We start from the raw sequence: 13,608 nt of genomic DNA, 5'->3' as shown, positions 1-13,608 counted from the left end.
ACTAAAGAAAAATATGTATCCACTCATTATTCCCAGTCAGGCCCGTCGCTTGTGGGGTGAAAGGTGGTGACAATCTGGTCGAGGGCAGCATATAAAGATGTTCAGGACAGTTGACGGGCCACTGCTGCGCATCGCCACAAAAACGTATCATTTGCACTTGTTTTTAAACTTTGCCAATTTAAACATTCAAAAGAGTTTGAATTTCGATGCAGAGAGCCGCGTCACACAGACCGCAACACCGAACCGAGCTCTCTCCTTCTCGTCCTCCTGCACCTGAACGAACAAAAACAAATCGCAGTTTAAACATGCAAACAGACAAAGCTGTGAAGGAGCCCACTTCAGCAGCAGCGCGCGCGTGGTGTTCGGTGCAAATTATGTCAAAATACCCTCTTGGAGAGTATTCTCTCTCTCTCGAAAAAAAAAGAAACCTGTCGGTTATGTCTCTAGTGAAAGTGAACAGTTGACAAAGAAATCGATGTGTATCTTTAATGGATGCAATGTCTCTTAAAGTGACCGCACCTAAATTTACTATATGCTTTTGGTGTCCTTAATGTTAATCCAACAAAATGAAAGAAATAAAATAACTCACTTAGTAGTTTTAACAAGAATTATTCCACAGAACCAAAAATGATTCAGACACCAGATGATTTTTGATATATTTTTTACTAGTGGTTGCAGGGCACTATAGTTTATTTATATAAGTGAGTATTCTTGAAGAAAAGTGGCTGCTTACAAGGCTTTATCACCACAACATTTAAATGATTAATGTTAACATCACCACCATTATGTGAAAATGCTAATATAGTGTAGGCGACGTGTAGATTAAAATTTCTGTACAGTCTAATCCGTCATACCATTCTAATTTCATATTAAGAATTTATTTTAACCCAAAAAGATAATTATGCTTCCTTTGAACTGGTTGTCTTTAGAAAACATATCTTGTGTAATCAACCAGAAGCACATTTAAAACTGAAATATAATTTAATTTCATTCACATGTGTTTCATAAACACTTAAACCTTTCTGGATTACATGCCACACGGAGTGATTTATGTGCATGACCTGTCACAAAATCTAATTCATAAGAACTTTGCAGATTCTTTAGGTCTGTGTTCCTCCCCAAAAATATTTTTATTCCAGAACTTGAGTGTGACTGTGATATTTACGTCAATAACAACGTCCAGCAGATGGCAGCACTCATTTTCATATCTTCTATAAGTTCTATCAGCTCCATTGATGAAACAGACCAATGTCAATACTAACTAGATTCAATTCTGTCATTGTGATTTGCATCATTTTAGTTCCTCTTTTTGGATTCAAGGAGCACATTTAAATGAGGAATTCTAGGGAAGCACTTGAAAAGCCTTAAGAATAGGATTGAACATCTTACTTGTCTTTCTGATGATGACTAATGGCCCACTACAAAAGTGAGTGGGTGAGTAATATGAATAAATTAACAGAACAGATCAAAACAAAGACAGCTAGAGGTGTGTGTGTGTGTGTGTGTGTGTATTTTGCTCACTGAATGTGAGGGAACTCAGTGCGAAGTAACAGTATAAGATGTCCTGGTCATTTTTCTCCGCTGTCAGAACCTCAGTCCACTGGGTCTGTGGAAGGGAACAATTGACCTGTACCTGCAGAGCTATGCTTCACAAAATATTAAGCACACAAACAGACTTACTCTCTCTCGCTTTCATTTACACACACACACACACACACACACACACTGCTTTTTTCCTCTTACCTTTGATAAGTTGTAGCTCCTTGCAGACAGTTGTCCTACATTCCATCCTAAAATATAGATTCTTGATTTATAAGATCTACCAAAGCACTGCAAATCTGTTTCAAATCTCCAGTTCACTGGGCTACACTATCAGAGATGGGCAGTACAGTATTTTAATTAAATGTATTAAAGGTACATTCTATCACTGTCATATTAATAAAACAAACACACATGCTCCAAATAAAACACTGCAATCTGTCAGTAAACATCAATAAAACAATTTAAGACATGACCACCAATGCATAGGAATCTATCGATAAACAGTTGACTATATGAAATACTTAAACCAATGCTGATCTATGAAATTTATAATCCATATCCTACTGCTAACCCAAAGTGGTCAATTTTTACAGGGAGCTCGCACACGTGCACACGGACTGATTTCTCTCCTCAGGAGAATCTTATATTGGCATAAGTGTTAGATAGTGTCAATGCTTCTTTTACTTTCCCTGTATTGGCAAAAAGCTTTGATTTTAGAAGATTCAGATATAACATGAAATCAGCATGAAGCAGAAATTGAGATCATATTTTCTCCCATTTCTATCCTACAGACCTGAAGGCATTTATTGTTATCACCTGGATGCATGTTTTGGCACCACACTATTTCTTCTTAATAATATTAATAAAATGCAATATTGCATCAAATAAAAATAAAACCTTATAACACTGACATCTTTGCTGATGAGGCAGTATATGCATAATCAAAAGCAGTTACTGTTTCCCTTAAGACGAAAATATTAAGAAGAAATATTAGGAGTCCCGTCCACTCTTGTCACTTTCATCAGATGACAGATTTTTGTGCTGGTCAGAGTCAGAGTCAAACATGAGGCTGCGCTGTAAAGGATGTGTCAGACGGCACTGTCTGGAGGTGAAGGGAGGGGGCAGCGAGCAGGACAAATGAACCTCTACACGAGGGATCCAGGCCGGAAGTGCTGTGTGGGGCTGGAGGCACGTTGGCTGGACTCAGCGTACTTCTCCCTAACACCACCTCTCTCAATCGCTGACTCTCTCTGGTCGCTGACTTCCAAACCACCTCCAATTCACCTTCTACCTCTCTGAGAAACGGACAGAGTGGCTTGTTTTAGTGCAGTGTGGGTAGGCTTCCTGGTTCAAATATGAGCTCTCATATCATCACACTCTCTAAAAAGAGTTCAAAATACAAATGAACATGCACACATTTCTGTGACCTTCAGTCATTTTTTTTACCCTCCAGTCAATACCGGTGGATTTGCACACCAAGCTTTCAAGGGCTGTGCAATATATTAACAGGTATTATCTGAAAATGTGCTAAGACACAAACTTAAACCGAGTGAGAGAGAACGACAGAGATGACCGAGCGGAGGATGGGTGTAAGCTGTAGTAATCATAGATCAATTAGCCAAAACCATCTGTTTATGTACATCCTGGCTTCCACACGCTCATGGTTTATGACAAGCTTTCTATCTCTTTATCTCTAACGAAAGGGGCGAGTCATCTCTGTAAGTGTTTTTTTTTATTGTAAATGGAAATTTTGGTAATGGAAAATGTTTTTTTTCCATTGTAAATTTCCAAGTCAATGGCTACCGTCAGCTGTTTAGTTACCAACATTCTTCAAAATATCTTCTTTTGTGTTTAACAGAAGAATTTAAGGGTGATTAAATGATGACAGAATTTTCATTTTTGCATACCATTAATATGCACTTTTAGCTGCCATTTCCTCTGCCTGCATCAATAAATGTCATTTCTGACAGACTCGAGCAGTGTCAAACGAACAAAGACAAACTCATGTCCTCGCATCTCCTATGCTTCAGACACCAAGCTCCTCAGAAACAGAATGAAACATGTCTATTTATGTGCATATCTGATCTGAGACCATCACATTGAAGAATCATAGTTTCCATAAAAATATTAAGCAGCACAAGTGCTTTTAACCTTAATAATAAGAAATACATATTTTAATAACAACAGTTTCAGACAGCAGATTTGTCCCAATACTGAATACTACACATCATTTTGTCATTGATATATTGCCTGAGGCTGTTCTTTTTACATCCTGACAAAGAGTCTTGAAAATATGTCTGTGTGCATTTTATATACAAATATATACGTATATCTCATTTTCAGGCAGTCTTGACATTTCAAATGAGATCTTCACCTCGGGACTCTTTTATTTTTCTTTGTAGGTGCCTTTTTCTTCTCCCCTTCCTGCTCTCTATTCATCACATATTGTGCGGTTTCAGCAAAAGCCAAACAAGGCCTTATCTATGCACACAGATAGCCTGCCCCTGTCAACTTAGAGATTTATAACAGAGAGAGAGAGAGAGAGATTGCTGTCAGTGGGTGGGTCAGCTGATCAATAGTGTCAGACAGAGGAACAGACAGTAGGACAGAGGGATGCAGAGAGGACAGAAGTGAGGGACAAATAAACCCACATACTGGCAGATCAGAAGAGGAGACGTCTGACAGATTAATATCACATCTCAATGTGTAAGGTCACATGGATTTAGCAGATGTTTGTGCTTTTCTGTGCTGAAAATGAAGCTGAGAGAAAGTACCACATTCTTATTGGTAGCTGAAAACATCAAAGTATATGAAAACACTTCCATATTAATGGTTGCATAGATTGGGACCATTTAAATAATCCAGACAGGAATAAATATTTGTAGAAACAATTGTTTTTAGGTTAATGGCTTTTCTGTGCTAATATCGTCCTTTTAAAATACATGAAGGCAGAAAATGATAATTATTCAGATAATGCTTCCTGCAGGCCCTTCTCTCACCATCTAATCAATTGCTAGTGTTTGCTTTCGCACTCATTCTCATGACCCAGTTGCCAAAAGAGAGAGGGAAGAGGGCCAGAGAGACGGGTGCGAGTGAGCGTGAAGGAAAGAAGTGACATGTCTGAGTGGTGAACATCAGGAGATGAAAGATGAGAGAGAGCAGTATTGACCCGGCTGGTTTTAGCATCAAAGTCTTCTACGAGAGATTAAAACAGAAATGAGAGAGGAATGGGAGAGTACATTGTGAATGTTGCACTGGGAAGTAGGTTTATGGGAGCAGTAGTAATCTGAAGTTGTGGTATTCTGCTGTGTCACTGTGTGTAAAAACCACTTTAAAGGATGCCATACAAGTCATCGACGTCACATCAACCAAACTGTAATTTGCTGGTGAATAGCTAATATCAGAGATAAGAAATGTTGACTGGTTAGTTTCTTGTTACCTGGTGGTTAAAGACCTAGGCTGATAACCATATATTATGCATCTACCTACTCTGTGGTTTTTTGAAAAGTCCAGGCTTAGATGGTACCTTAGGTGGGATGAGATGAGACATAACCAACTAAGTTTTGTTAGAGTACTGATTTCAAATAAGTTTCTGTTAAACTTACTTGAATGAACTGTTGCAGTGCAACTGAACTTGACAGCCAGTAATAAACAAGCTTTTTTTGCTCTAGTCTATATCGGTTACCTGTCTCAGGCAATAAATAACACAACAATGTACAATAAAAACATTGTAATAAACAACTGTTAATATTTTTTTTCCAATCCACTTTCTATAAGGTGACTAGCCACTATTTGAATAAATAAATCACTGTTAGGTACAATGCACTTATTGTATTCATATTGTATTACAAAATACTTTTGTTATTATTAAGGTGCAACGAACGATCCACTGAGGCGAGTTGAAAAGAGCCCAAAGTGCAGTTTATTCAAGATAAACAGAATGAGCAGATACACAATAAACAAAGACATATTTTGACTTGACTAAACAAGAACACAACTGTTTAAGCGTGGGATTAGGAGTAGGTGTCAACATAAATTAAACAGAAATGTACTAACAATTAAATTAATAGTACAATTAAGAAATAAGTGCACTGTTTTTATTTTTTCATATTTAAAGATACTTAATATAAAGTGGGTCCAATTTTTCTTTCCCAACACATTCTATCAATTCTATTTGAGATGTCCCTTAATTTGCTTTCCCCCCATCTTGTTTGCACTTGTTGCAGACTGTATGGTGGAGAGCACAGTACCTATTATAATCATAGTTTTATTATCACATATTAAATGAAAAATTAGAATTAATATAAAATAATACAACTGGTTAATGTTTTATTAATATTTAATTATCAATGTGTGTTGCCTGTCTGAAACATCGTAAAGACTGTATAATAGCTATGAACTCAGTGATTTCAGAAAAAAAAGATAGCTATGGATATGGAAATATTACAGCATAATTAAGAGTTTATCTAATAAAATTACATGGCCTTGCTAATATACAATAGCAAAAGAATCATCCACAGAATGTGTCCTGTATAATCAACATTTTACGGTCTGATCTGTTCATTTTGCTTCTGTACATTACAAAGTTAAATTAGGAGCACAAATGGCCACTCAGCACCATTAATTCAACACACACACACACACACACACACACACAGCTATCGTAATGTAATTCATTAGTGGTGTTTAATGGATTACAGACTTAATGAAGGATGATTCAGCCATAGCACTGGAGTGGATCAATGTATGGGCAACACACGCACACATCTGAACACAAATCTATGCTCACATGTGTGTGTGAGAGAATGACAAGACTACTGCAAGACAACAGCGGTCGTAATCTGCATGTGATAGACACGATTGGCAATGTCATCATATTATGTAATACTGAGGCAAGTATCTTCTACTCCAGGTGTGTAGAAATCAAATTCATGCTTCATCTGGCCATGCAGCACGTATTGCATGATCTTAGCTGACACAGAATGGCTGGTAAGCAAATTAATATTTAAACATTCTGTAACCAGAGAGACCAGAGCATCATTAAGTGTGGTAGGGTCAGAGATCATGAGGGCTACAGGTCTTAAATTGCATAAAAAAGTGTCTTAGAGAAAAGATATAAATACACATGAACAGTAATCCCAAACAGAGAGATCAATGTGAGCATATGCTGATGCAGTAGTGTATTTTCAGCTGTCAGTTCTGCTAAAATCACTTGCATCATCCGGAGCTATAAAATACAAAAACCTTTTCAAACCGCTTCATTTTTAAAACCCTAACATGACAAGAGAGATAAATACTCTGTGAGGTACAGTATTGTTCAAAATAATAGCAGTACAATGTGACTAACCAGAATAATCAAGGTTTTTAGTATATTTTTTATTGCCAAGTGGCAAACAAGTTACCAGTAGGTTCAGTAGATTGTCAGAAAACAAACAAGACCCAGCATTCATGATATGCACGCTCTTAAGGCTGTGCAATTGGGCAATTAGTTGAAAGGGGTGTGTTCAAAAAAATAGCAGTGTCTACCTTTGACTGTACAAACTCAAAACTATTTTGTACAAACATTTTTTTTTTCTGGGATTTAGCAATCCTGTGAATCACTAAACTAATATTTAGTTGTATGACCACAGTTTTTTAAAACTGCTTGACATCTGTGTGGCATGGAGTCAACCAACTTGTGGCACCTCTCAGCTGTTATTCCACTCCATGATTCTTTAACAACATTCCACAATTCATTCACATTTCTTGGTTTTGCTTCAGAAACAGCATTTTTGATATCACCCCACAAGTTCTCAATTGGATTAAGGTCTGGAGATTGGGCTGGCCACTCCATAACATTAATTTTGTTGGTTTGGAACCAAGACTTTGCCCGTTTACTAGTGTGTTTTGGGTCATTGTCTTGTTGAAACAACCATTTCAAGGGCATGTCCTCTTCAGCATAGGGCAACATGACCTCTTCAAGTATTTTAACATATGCAAACTGATCCATGATCCCTGGTATGCGATAAATAGGCCCAACACCATAGTAGGAGAAACATGCCCATATCATGATGCTTGCACCTCCATGCTTCACTGTCTTCACTGTGTACTGTGGCTTGAATTCAGAGTTTGGGGGTCGTCTCACAAACTGCCTGTGGCCCTTGGACCCAAAAAGAACAATTTTACTCTCATCAGTCCACAAAATGTTCCTCCATTTCTCTTTAGGCCAGTTGATGTGTTCTTTGGCAAATTGTAACCTCTTCTGCACATGCCTTTTTTTTAACAGAGGGACTTTGCGGGGGATTCTTGAAAATAGATTAGCTTCACACAGACGTCTTCTAACTGTCACAGTACTTACAGGTAACTCCAGACTGTCTTTGATCATCCTGGAGGTGATCATTGGCTGAGCCTTTGCCATTCTGGTTATTCTTCTATCCATTTTGATGGTTGTCTTCCGTTTTCTTCCACGTCTCTCTGGTTTTGCTCTCCATTTTAAGGCATTGGAGATCATTTTAGCTGAACAGCCTACCATTTTTTGCACCTCTTTATAGGTTTTCCCCTCTCTAATCAACTTTTTAATCAAAGTACGCTGTTCTTCTGAACAATGTCTTGAACGACCCATTTTCCTCAGCTTTCAAATGCATGTTCAACAAGTGTTGGCTTCATCCTTAAATAGGGGCCACCTGATTCACACCTGTTTCTTCACAAAATTGATGACCTCAGTGATTGAATGCCACACTGCTATTTTTTTGAACACACCCCTTTCAACTAATTCAACTAATTGCCCAATTGCACAGCCTTAAGAGCGTGCATATCATGAATGCTGGGTCTCATTTGTTTTCTGAGAATCTACTGAACCTACTGGTAACTTGTTTGCCACGTAGCAATAAAAAAATATACGAAAAACCTTGATTATTCTGGTTAGTCACATTGTACTGCTATTATTTTGAACAATACTGTAAATCCGCTTCTCTGCTTTTCCAGATTCAAGCACATTTTCCCTCTTTCAATCAATGTCACATAACTGATAAAACCACAGAACTGTAATTCATCAAACGATCCTTTTCTGCAAAATAAAGTTTTGCACAATATTCGAAATGACAGGCCTTTTTGCAGCTAGTAATTTGTAAATCTGACATTTTTTCATTGTTGCTCGGGCAGTCTTGTCAGTCGACTCAACAGAGTGATCACAAATACAACCCTGTTCACCTCAAGCTGTACACTTTAGTCATGAGAGAGTCTGTCCTCTGCACATAACAGTACCAAAAAGAAACATTCAAAAAGAGAAAAGAGTGACTTCACCTCTGACCTTCTGCTACACACTCAACACTGCTGATGTGAAGGAACGAATTACAATGAATGATACTGCTGTCATATCACACGCCCATAATAATACGAGGGAGAATACTATATTATTTGACAAGGCTTGCATGTGTTATTTAGATATGTCCATGAATCTTTCCTTTCTTATCCCTTTTCAATCTCTCACTTTGCCTTCTGTTCTCACTCACACAGCCAGGCGACATATAACCAAGTTTTTATCTCACCTTCTCACACATAAATCTCAAAGCACGCACTCTAATGTTTCAGTGGCCTGCAGAAGCAATATGAGCAGCAAAGTTTAGCCTGATTAGATCCCTCTGGATCCACATGTAGCCTGACTAAGAGCCACTTTGGCCCACACTTTAAACTTTTGCTCTCTTACTCACCCCTACACAACACTGCAAACTACCCCACAGTTTGAATGAAATCCTTAAGAAATAAAGGGATAGTTCACCTGAAAATCTAAATTCTGCCATCATTTAGCCATCCCCAGCGTCCTTCCACACCTTTATGATTTCCTTTCTTCTGCGGTACACAAATTTTTTTCTTATAATCTCTATAAAATTACACAAACAGTTGAACTTCAGATTTACTTCAACATTGAGATCTTGTTTAAAAAAAAAAAAAAAAAAAAAAAAAAAAAAAAATTATATATATATATATATATATATATATTTTTTTTTTAAACAAAATCTATTGTAACATTATATATACATATATATATTGCATTTCTCTGAAGAAAGTCACATTGCTTTCTGTGTTCTGTGTATCTGAGAACTATGAGTTCTGTGGAAACTTTTAAAAACACTTAAAAACTTGTCTTTTTGGACAAGCATTAAACTAACAATATGATTTGTTTATTATTGAAGTTTTATGGAATTGTATGGTAGTATAGTTGTAAAGCTGTACTTGTATTTTATTTTATTTTATTGTTTATTTTTATATTACTGTGCAGCACTTTGTGACCCTTCCTTGTCTGTGAAAGGTGCTATAAAAATAAACTTTACTTACTTAATTGATTACTAAATTATTTGTAGTTGTTTTTTTTTGTTTTTGTTTGTTTGTTTATTGCACCTTTGAACATCACGGTGTTAAAATAAATATTTGTTCATTTAACACAAATGGTTATTACAAACACAGCACTAGACCAGAAAACATTTCACCACAAACACTCATAAACACACACACTCACAGGAAGACACAGAGAGACAGCAAATGAGGGACAGCAAGATCATTTGCTGTAATGATGGCCATGCTCCACCATCATAAACAAGATCATTTGCTGTAATGATGGCCATGCTCCACCATCATAAACAAGATCATTTGCTGTAATGATGACCATACTCCACCATCATAAACGAGATCATTTGCTGTAATGATGGCCGTACTCCACCATCATAAACAAGATCATTTGCTGTAATGATGGCCGTACTCCACCATCATAAACAAGATCATTTGCTGTAATGATGGCCGTACTCCACCATCATAAACGAGATCATTTGCTGTAATGATGGCCGTACTCCACCATCATAAACAAGATAATTTGCTGTAATGATGGCCGTACTCCACCATCATAAACAAGATAATTTGCTGTAATGATGGCCGTACTCCACCATCATAAACGAGATCATTTGCTGTAATGATGGCCATACTCCACCATCATAAACGAGATCATTTGCTGTAATGATGGCCGTACTCCACCATCATAAACAAGATCATTTGCTGTAATGATGGCCATACTCCACCATCATAAACGAGATCATTTGCTGTAATGATGGCCATACTCCACCATCATAAACAAGATCATTTGCTGTAATGATGGCCATACTCCACCATCATAAACAAGATCATTTGCTGTAATGATGGCCGTACTCCACCATCATAAACGAGATCATTTGCTGTAATGATGGCCGTACTCCACCATCATAAACAAGATCATTTGCTGTAATGATGGCCGTACTCCACCATCATAAACAAGATCATTTGCTGTAATGATGGCCGTACTCCACCATCATAAACAAGATCATTTGCTGTAATGATGGCCGTACTCCACCATCATAAACAAGATCATTTGCTGTAATGATGGCCATACTCCACCATCATAAACAAGATCATTTGCTGTAATGATGGCCATACTCCACCATCATAAACAAGATCATTTGCTGTAATGATGGCCATACTCCACCATCATAAACAAGATCATTTGCTGTAATGATGACCATACTCCACCATCATAAACGAGATCATTTGCTGTAATGATGGCCATACCCCACCATCATAAACGAGATCATTTGCTGTAATGATGGCCGTACTCCACCATCATAAACAAGATCATTTGCTGTAATGATGACCATACTCCACCATCATAAACAAGATCATTTGCTGTAATGATGGCCATACTCCACCATCATAAACAAGATCATTTGCTGTAATGATGGCCGTACTCCACCATCATAAACAAGATCATTTGCTGTAATGATGGCCATACTCCACCATCATAAACAAGATCATTTGCTGTAATGATGGCCATACTCCACCATCATAAACGAGATCATTTGCTGTAATGATGGCCATACTCCACCATCATAAACGAGATCATTTGCGGTAATGATGGCCGTACTCCACCTTCATAAACGAGATCATTTGCTGTAATGATGGCCATACTCCACCATCATAAACAAGATCATTTGCTGTAATGATGGCCATGCTCCACCATCATAAACAAGATCATTTGCTGTAATGATGGCCATACTCCACCATCATAAACAAGATCATTTGCTGTAATGATGGCCATACTCCACCATCATAAACAAGATCATTTGCTGTAATGATGGCCATACTCCACCATCATAAACAAGATCATTTGCTGTAATGATGGCCATACTCCACCATCATAAACAAGATCATTTGCTGTAATGATGGCCATACTCCACCATCATAAACAAGATCATTTGCTGTAATGATGTTTTCAGTCAAATGATGCCACATCTCTTCCTGAACAACAGTAATAGCTCCATTCATTGAGTTTGGTGTCAAAATGAAATGTCATAAACATAAAAACGGTGGTTGAAGCAGATGGGTGAACGGCTGTATAGTAAGTAAGAGAACGAATAGTGGATATCAACAAAGTCATTGTCATTTCCTTTTCATATTCTTCACAAGTAATCTCAGACATGCACAGAGAGGGTATAGAAAATATACCCACCTTTTAAATAATCACATTTTGTTGCTTTGCAGCCTGAAATGAAGACGGGCAGTTTTAGTTTTATCCGGCTGTATTTACTCAGTGCTCCTTAAAACATCCAAGTGAAAGATATTACACCAATAAAAAACAAACAAACAAACAAAAAAACTATCACTGAGTAGGAAAAAAGTTCACCGACTTGCATCAGTATTTTGTTGAAGCACCTTTTGCTTTAATTACAGCCCTTTACAGTCTGTTGGGATATATCTCTGTCTCTACTAAATTTGCACATCTAGGCTTTGCAATATTTGTCCAATATTTGTATAACTGCTGAAGTTCAGTTCAATTTTATGATGAGTGTTTGTGGACTGCAGTCTTCAAGATTGTTTGCTTCAGTTGCACTACCAAGGACTGAAATGCTCCAGGAAAGCTGTTTTCATGCTGAGCTGATCAAAATGACCACAGCTGTACACAGCTGAAAGTCAAATGGCTTTATGCGCCATTGAGAAGGTGACTGGCCTTAACTGAGTTTACATGTCATTTTTAGGATGAGATGATCCTTTTTCCAACTTTTTGGATTTTGTATTTTTGTGTTTTTTCTGACATACTGGTGTTATATCTTTAACTTGGGTGTTATAAGCTGCACTGAGTAACATGCTGGATTTGCATGCACTAACATGCTGTTCGTCCTCATTTCAGGCTGAGAAAGCAACAAAATGAGATTATTTTAAAGGGGGATACTTTTCTGTATCCACTGTAAAAACAAACTCTTCTGAAGGAGAAGCATTTTACTGATGTATCAAAGCTGACATTTAAAAACCTCACTTACACTCAGGCTTGGGTAGGGAACTGACTTCAAAATGAGTTTTGATGTAGTGTTGAGAGAGCGAATGAGAGAGAGACTGTAAGTGTTTACTGGGTGAGCAAGTGTACTGCAAGAAGTGGAGCTGAGTAGGACATGGCTCAAATTCTGAACAAGAATAGTGTGTGTCATAGTTTGTGAGAATGAAATGAGCAGTTCAGACAGCAGAGTAGATCTGAGTCCATCAGTGTGTGTCTGTCTTTAGCTGGACACTCTGCTGCCTTGACTGTCTGACTTATCTCTGTCCTGTCTAGTACCGACTATTGAGTGTGAGTGCTGTATGCACTTGCGGTTGCACATACAGTATTAACATTCAATATTTTTACATTTATTATTAGGGTTTTACACCCCCCCCCCATATATAACTATTTATATAACTATTACTTGTGGGACATGAATGACTTCTAAACAAATAATAAATAACAGCTCATAGCCATAACACTATAACAACCTTGAAAAGGCTGCTCTGTGAGTTGTAACATAATGTCTGTTAGCTCTACTTTGGGCTTGAAGAAGTAGTACTAATTTTAAAAAGTGGAAAGGACATTTTTCAAGAAAGGGTAGGGAAATGTAAAATCCATCTTTCCTTTTTACTAGTTTTTCCGTGGCATCTGCACTCAAATACAGAAACACTTTTGTGCTATTTAGACAGCAAAAGTAAATGTCTCTGCTCTTCCAGATAGATAAACACAATAAACCCATTTTTGCAGTTTTAACA

At 37.4% G+C, this 13,608-nt stretch overlaps 1 pseudogene; it reads right to left on the bottom strand.

Moving 5' to 3' along the window:
- Positions 1–1,802: 1,802 nt before the first annotated feature.
- LOC113051434 (centrosomal protein of 89 kDa-like) overlaps positions 1,803–13,608 on the bottom strand; it is a 92,854-nt pseudogene continuing 81,048 nt past the window's right edge.

This window comes from Carassius auratus, chromosome 32, assembly GCF_003368295.1.
Source record: "Carassius auratus strain Wakin chromosome 32, ASM336829v1, whole genome shotgun sequence".
Lineage (NCBI taxonomy): Eukaryota > Metazoa > Chordata > Actinopteri > Cypriniformes > Cyprinidae > Carassius > Carassius auratus.
The sequence above is the reverse complement of the archived record's forward strand: the minus strand, read 5'-3'. Positions and strand labels throughout refer to the sequence as shown.